Source organism: Puma concolor, chromosome A2 (genome assembly GCF_028749965.1).
Source record: "Puma concolor isolate L17-30 chromosome A2, mPumCon1.1.hap2, whole genome shotgun sequence".
In the NCBI taxonomy this organism is placed as follows: domain Eukaryota; kingdom Metazoa; phylum Chordata; class Mammalia; order Carnivora; family Felidae; genus Puma; species Puma concolor.
The window spans coordinates 52,507,835-52,515,824 of record NC_141668.1 but is presented as its reverse complement, the minus strand read 5'-3'; the positions used below and the strand labels follow the sequence as shown (position 1 = coordinate 52,515,824).

The 7,990-nt window shown below is 44.6% G+C and overlaps 1 long non-coding RNA gene across 1 annotated transcript; it reads right to left on the bottom strand.

Moving 5' to 3' along the window:
• Positions 1-4,183: 4,183 nt before the first annotated feature.
• Positions 4,184-6,071, bottom strand: LOC147583199 (uncharacterized). The gene is made up of 2 exons (XR_015242921.1): positions 5,984-6,071; positions 4,184-4,512 (listed from the first exon to the last, which is right to left on the bottom strand). It is a non-coding gene; the product is annotated as an uncharacterized LOC147583199 (long non-coding RNA).
• Positions 6,072-7,990: the final 1,919 nt, after the last annotated feature.

The following is a 7,990-nucleotide window of genomic DNA, read 5'->3' as shown; positions in this document are numbered from 1 at the left end:
AAGAACAGATAACATTTGTCTTAAAACGATTTAGTCAAATTTAAGACTTAGCTAAGACTTGAGAGCAGAAAATGAATCAGAAGTTGTTTTTCGTTTGTGTGTGTGTGTGTGCGTCACAGTTTTAGGAGGAGAAATTGCCTATGCCTTATGAACTAACAGAAAGACAGAAGGGTCTAGTAAATGACTGAGGAGTCACTGACAATCCCAAAACAGTGGCCTCAGAGGCTTTTGCTCAGAGACACCACAGACGCATGTGATCCTACCCGGGCCCTCCTGCTCAGGAAGCCCCTCCTGTTGGCTTGTGGACCTGGGGAGGGGAGTGCTGGGTCTCAGCAGACACCTCACTGGGCAGATCTTCAAGAAAGAGCTCGGTTGTTATTGAGACCCCAGCATACCCCGACCCTTTCTTCACTTCAACCCGCACGGCCTCCAGGAGGGTGGCTTCTGCTGGCCTAGGGCCCAGCCTACTCCATCCAGGGCACTGAGTTCAAGCTGGGCCGGCAAAGGCCAAACCCATCTTCTCACTTCCTTCACTGCTGTGGGGCCAGGCTCTTTCTTTTGTTCCTTTGCTTTCAAGTATATCTGGTGACTCTGTAAGTTTCTTCCTTTCATTCCAAATTGGTTTCCTGTCATTTTTATGAGAAGGAATTTATTGGTGCTTTAAAAAAATATAAAAATGTCTTTGTGCCTAAATCTTTCTTTAACAGGCTTCTTTACAATGTTTGTTCTCTATCCTGGGTTTTTTTTGTCCCCCGCCCCCCCTTTCTCAATTCAGTGCTTCTGGGCCCAACTAAACGAAGTAGATCTGGTAGAGCCTGGAGTGCAGGTGGGGTGGGGACAGCCAGGCCCTGGGGTGACTGCGCCAAGACTACTACCCCTTGCTAAGGTCTATTACTCGCTCAGCCACTCAGCAAGACTCTTCCCCCAGGCAGCCCATCCCCGGCCTCTCTGAATAATACACACACCAGGCAGGGAGCCACCACTTACATAAAGAGCCCTGAGCACCTTCAGACTGCGGTTCAGCCAGTAGGAGTCAGATGCCCTAGAGAGGGAGGAAGGGGGGTGCATGCTCAGGTTCTGAGCCTAACCTCACAGGTGCTTTCTCTGCAGGGAAAGTGCCAGCGGCAGTCTGGAACCGAGCCTGCCCGCCTGCCTCTTAGGTAAGGGATCTGCACTTTCCCAGTGCTGGGCAAGAGGCCCCTTCTGGGTCAGGGCAGGTGGTGAGCCAGGGAGCCAGGGGAGGGGGCGGTCGGAGGGGGCACATGCCAGCGAGCAATGCCATGTCTGCTTCTCACCTCCTTCAGGTAGACTGGGCAACAATTGAAAAGACAGAGGGCATAGGGTACAGTCCGTTCCTGGTCCCGCCTGGACATCACACACTCATATTTACTCCTGGAACGAAATGCATGAGGTAGGCTTAAAATTATCCTGACAAACGTAGGGAAAATGCCTCTCATAGGACTGAGCAGAAGACCAGTTTACAGAATTGTCCATAGCACAATTTTGACTGTATAAAAAGGATACCCCTCCAATATGCATGCGAAAGGGCAGGAATGGATAAAGCACAAAATGGTTTCCTCTGTTTAGTGGGATTATCAGTGGTATTTCTTTTTCCCTTCACACGTTTCCCCATCTTCTAATTTTTCTACAATGAGCATTCTCACTTTTAACAACAGAAAATGGCCCTAAGCCATTTGTTCAAAAATCTGGCGAACACCTCTTAACAGAGTGACAATTATGGATAGGACAGGTATGTGCATGTGTGTGGTTATATACATATACACAACATGCACATATATAAATAAATGTGAATAAATGTATATGCCCATGTATATCTGTGACCCTGTGTGTGTATACATATGAAATATTGTGTTTTAACATGCTTAGAAAACGTTAACATACCACTGTTAACGTCAAAGACCCACGAATACAGACAATTGACCTATTGGGAAACCCACAGAAATATGACATACCTGGAGGTCAACAAAAATAAGACAAAGAGACACCCACTAGCCATAATAGGATTTGTTTTCATTTTCTGGGGTTAAGTGACTATAGCGAAATAATCCATTTATTCTTCATGAAGGTGGCCACCTTGACAGGATAAAATGGGGAAGGCGCTGCCTGGAGCAGAAACTGTGTGCCTCTATGGTGACAGGGACCTTAATTGATATTTGTGCCCAGAGGGAGCTTCTCTTTTTCTCCTCCCAAGTGAGAGACTGCACTTCACAGGAACGGAACAGGGCAGGGTAGAAAGTTTCCTCTTGGGACAAGGCAAGCCCAGGCCAGATACAAGAGACCGTGTGTGCCCTGCTGGGGTGGTTGACTTCCTCTCTCTATTCTGCCAGGCACTGGCCAGTGTTACCTCTGACAGCACCCCTCAAGTTATGTGGCCCCCGAGGGTCCTCCATGGGGACGAGTCTCTGGAATGCCTTGGCTGGCAGGCTTGACCGCTAGTCCTCTGCACCTGAGAGTTCTCAGGACTGACACTCAAGGCATGTCCTGCTCTCACACTGATGGCTTTGTGTAGAGCAGGGCAGAGCCTATAAGAGATGAAGGGCTTCATTGCGCATGACCTAGTCCTCAGAAACACGGAGGTTGGGTCCCAGAGGGAAAGGAAAATTCTAGATGTCTGAATTTTCTCTCTGGAGTTTCTGCATCCCTTTGGAGTCCTTAAAATGTGCTCTCACCTTTGGTATTACCTGTGGGGAGAATGGCACGCTTCCCTAAATCACATGGTAAACAATAATTGCAAATATTTTCTTTAGAGATCTTTTGCATTTTTCTTGTTAGTCCTTGTAGGATAATTTTAGTTGTGCATGTGTGTGTGTGTGTGTGTGTGTGTGTGTGTGTGTGTGTACACGGTTAAAAGAGTTGTTCATTCCAACAGCTCATTGGCAGAATGGAGGCTTCCAGCAGGTGCTGGGTGATTTCTGGAAGACTTTTAGCCCATCTGTCTGTTCAGTTGTTTGTTCATTTATTCAAAACATGTGATTCAAAGATTGGTTGTAACTAGATACATAGTGAGCCTGGTAATCCAAGTTATAGTCAAAAGATAAGTTTATTTTTTGCTATATAAAGTACTATAGCCCTTCATTACTAGCACAATAATTCATTATAAATATTTCAATTAAAAAAATAAGTACTGGGGGTGCCTGAGTGGCTCAGTCGGTTGAGCATCAAACTCTGGATTTTGACTCAGGTCATGATCCCAGGGGTGTGGGACTGAGCCCCTTGTCAGACTCTGTGCTGAGTGTGGAGCCTGCTTAAGAGTCTCTCTCTTCCTTTGTCCCTCTCCCCTGCTTGTACTTTCTGAAAGAAAGAAAGAAAGAAAGAAAGAAAGAAAGAAAGAAAGAAAGAAAGAAAGAAAGAGGAAGGAAGGAAGGAAGGAAGGAAGGAAGGAAGGAAGGAAGAAAAAGAAAGAACGTACTGGACCCTCTAGCCAAGGTTAAATCAAAGCAGGCGCAATGAAAAGTCTTAGTCTTGTCAGGACTCTGGGTAATAAGAGAGAGTAACCCAATTTCATGTAGCTTACAGCAAGGGAGTGCATTATTTCCCATAATTGTGGAGTTCAGGGTTATGGGATTTAAAAGTCAGGTTCTGCTGGATTCATGGGCTTGGATGATATATAAGGTTAGCCTCTCTCTCTCTCTCTCTCTCTCTCTCTGTCTCTCTCTCTTTCTCTCCCCCCCCCACCCCACCTGTGGCTCTTTCTCTACAGATGGAAAGTTAGTCCAGGCAGCTCAAAGACCATATCCTACAGCTATTATTCCAAATCGACAAGGTATATACACTCTTTCAGCATCTGTGTAGAAAGTCTCAAGAAAGATGGCCATTTCAAAGCCAATCGCTCTGGCTTGGGAAGAGAGGACTTAGACTGGCCCATCAAGACTGCATGCCCCCTTCTGCATCTGGGGCACATGGAGTGCCAGTGGGGTAAGGGTGCTATGTGGTGGGACGTGACTCTGGGATTTGTAGATCTATCAGGATGCCAGGGACTAGGGGAAGCATGGTTCCCTAAAGGAAATCTGAGGTGTGCTTACCGGAAGGAGGGGAAAGGAATACCAGATGGACAAATGATTTCTCCCGGCATCACTGTAAAATGTGCCTTTGAAAAGGCATTGATCCTGTTTGAAATACTTTTAAGAAACTGAAAATGAGAACAGAGAAAAAACAAAGACCATTGGGCAGCATTGAATAGAATATTATTAAGAACATATATTGGCTCAAGAGGGTTTGCTTCAGAAAATACCTTCGCAGTGAAAATCTAGGAATGATGGTATCTTGATTAAAATGTTTATTTTCATAAAACAGAATCCAAACAGCCTCAGAGTCCAAACAACTTTTCCTGGAACTGAGGTACTTTTTTCCCCCAAAGAAGTCCAAATTTAATTAAGATGGGATAAACAGCATCTGGACATTCCTGATCTTATATCTTGACATAATTTGGCTTCAGAGGCAGTCATATTTTCTTAGAAGATGATCCTTCCTTTCCTTCTGATGGGCTTTGTCCTGGAGGCAGAGAGGAGAGAGGTTGCTGGAATTTGTCCCACATTATCCACCATCACACATCTTCTCTGCTTTGGGGGCTCTGAGAGAGGTAAGGAGGAGGTGAGAGAGAAACCTAGTACTTCATGAAGGTATTAGAAAGGCTCTTCAAATTCATAGGGCTCCAAAGAAAAGTGTCACCAACAATTCTGGTTGTCCTGCTTTACACAGTTTTATGACTTCTAGTCTGTTTCCATCAGTTATCCTGTTGTATGGATGCAAATAAGATACATTCAGTTCTCTCCCTCTCCCTGTCTCAGTCTCTATCCTTCTGTCCCTCCCTCCCGCCATTAGGGTCACAGATTAAAAGACTCACTGCTCATCTATAAATGAAAATGGATCATTCCACAGGCCTATGCTCTCTCAGACTTCTTGTGACCTCACCCAGTAACAATTTCTGCAGGCAGAACAGGGGACCCCAGAGCCTGTCTCAGAGGGCAAGACACTGAGCTGGTAACAATATCGAAATGAGTTTAGCAAAGCTGTCTCCCTCAGGGCTCTGATCGTGCCTCTGTGACAAGGCCAGTCTCCCTTGTGGTCCTGGGTGGGCAGGCTCCCCTCAGGTTGAAAGTCCATTACCTGTGTGACTTGAACAAATCACTTCACCTCTTTGGGATCCCCTGTGAAACGAGCAGACTAGACCAGGTGATTTCTGTGGCCCTCGCAGTTCTGACGCCCCAATGCCATTTCCCACCACCGTGATTTACGGGAGTTCTATATAACCATAACTCTTTCTGGTGTCTCTCAGATAAAGGCCAGACCTAACCTCACCCCACCAGAGGGTATATCTGCAAAAGCAAGAACAAAAAAGCAAGGACAGATAGGGGGACAGGCATCAGCTATATTCAGATTAAAAGTGGTAAGGTTAAGTCAGTAGCATCCTTTATAATGTGGCCATTTCTTTCTCCTTCTCCCCTCTGGGATTAAAGCTTGTGTGCTGACTGTTGAAAAATCAGTCATTAACGGCCAGGAAATGACTTCCCCATCCATCAGAACACTGCTCAGCCATGTTTCAGCTTTTCCCTCCTTTCCCTGTGTAATTATTCTCATCCACCACTGATTACAGTTTATAATAGCCATAATTCTCTCCGAATCAATCATTACTTTACTTTACCATGGGGTTACTGGTAGAAGCATGAGGGAATGCAGTACCCCCGGCTGGGTTTTATTTTTTGGAAATTGCCTGCTTTCGTCTGGATCTCATTTAATCATCTGGATGTTCAAAGAAAAGCTAAGATTTTAATTCAAAGGCATTTTTTTTTCTACTTGACCTTAACTCTTCTTCTTATTTTTTTTTTTTTAAAGGAAATGATGGCTGGTTAAATAAGGCTGATAGTGTACAAAATCTGTCAGTGTTGTTGTTTGGAGTGATTGGTAGGGGACACGGTGGGGATTCTTGTCATGAATTTATGTGCTTCTTTGACATTTCACCTACCTGAATGCTGCTCAGGCTATCCATCCTGTAGGATTTTCTGGAAGGTTCAAGAATTGTCTTTTCCCTCCATGGACCAATGAGAGCCAATGTTCCTACTGGGGGAAAGAAAGTTTTTTCTTATGCATTCTGGGAGGTATGACAATCAGTCCTTTACACCTTAGTGAGAATTTAAGGCAATTCAGTCTTAAACAGTATTTACCAGACTTACTATGTTCAATATATTGTGCCAATGCTTTGGTGAGTTAAAAAAAAATGATTATGATCTAGTCCTTGCATCCTGGAGCTCACAGGGTGGCTGAAAGTGGTAGGAACACAGACATACAAATAATCATTTCAGCACTCACTACACATACCTTGGATTATTGGGGTACAAAGTACAGCAGGAGAATGACAAAAGAGGCTATTTATACACTAGGGATCTTAGAATTTCTGGAGGAAATGTCTTGAACTGAACCTTGGTCAAGGGCAAGGACTTGAACAAGTAGTCATTCCAGGAGGGGACAGCAGAAATTAATCACAAAGGCCTGGTAGGGGAAGAAAGGATGGAGGAGATCAAGGCCTGACAGGAAAGGCCTGGAAGGGTGGAATGACCTGGAGCCTGGGATGGTGTGAAGGCCAGCAGCCTGAAGTCCAATGGCTGGCTAGAGTATCAGGTAACCCCCAAGGAAGCTTTGGGGGACCATTCCAGTTCTTCTCAGAGAGGTCTAGAAATACTTGCTGAAGCAGCATTAGCAAACACAAAACAATAGGACAAAACATCACATAATTTGAGATATGTTATTGGAAATGTGACCTCATGGTTAGGTGTTTGGTACCTGCTAATTATCATAATGAAAAGAGTAATTTTACAATATTGGACTCTCACCCAAAAAAGTGGTCTTTTCAAGCCCAAACAAAACCAGGTTGTAGTTGAATCTCTAACAGAAGATGTTTCACTTAGAAATGTTTTAAATACGAACATAGTATTTTGGAAGTACTGGATCAACATCAACACCAAATGTTCTCAGACCCATTCACACGAGGGAAGAGTTGTATCTGTGGTAGGAATGGGGATGGCACATTGACTTTGCATCCCTCCTCACTACTATGTGGTTGGTTTATTGGGGGAAACCCATGACCTCTCATACAGCCCCTTTCACCCTCATTTGCCATATTTGTCATAGATAGGAGACATGAAATAATTCATGCAGCAAAAGCCCAGGGGTCTACAGTCCGGGGGAAAATGTTCCGGGTAGCTGCTAATCTGGAAGTTATTTTCTTTCCCTAAACCACCAGGGTGGTCCATATCAGTGGTTTCCAGCTTTCTTATTTCATGAGCCAGTAAAATTATTTTTTTTAATTGGGTGGTAACGGAGGGAAACATGGGTTTGCCTCCTTTTCATTTTGCCAAGTCAGGGTATAAAATATAACTGCTTTCATCTCCTTTCTCTATTGTTTCACACACACACAAAGCACATCTTGATACACAAAACACCAGCAAACCACAATCTCCACATAGAGGACAGTCCTTTTGATTGAAAGCTTTACTGAAGAAAGCTTTCTTCATTGTCCTTACTTTTCTCATTTTGTAACAGAATGCTCAAAGATGCATCTTTGAAGGGCATGGAGCCCCGGAGAAGTTCTGACCTGTGTGAACCCTCTCTCCCGCTGCTAGAAGATAACTCAGAGAGGCAGTTCTGAGGTCACTTCACTGGACACATGTTGGAAGAAAGGAAAGGGACAGCCTCACTTTCCAGCATTGTCCAGATTCATCAGGAAGCAAATCGGGACTGCTTTGTCAACTCATGAGGTGATGTTTGAAAACAGCACGAGACAGAGTCTAAGACGTCTGTCTTCTCAGTTAATGTATCATTCCTATTGTGGAGAGATGCCCATTCTGTTGGGCTTCTTGTGGACAAGGGCTGGTTGTGCATAGAAGGCCAGCCAAGCACACAAGAGTGCGTCAAAAGGGTGGAACAGAACCTGGCCAAAAGCATCTCCTTCTTAAGTTACTCTTGGCTGAGGGTT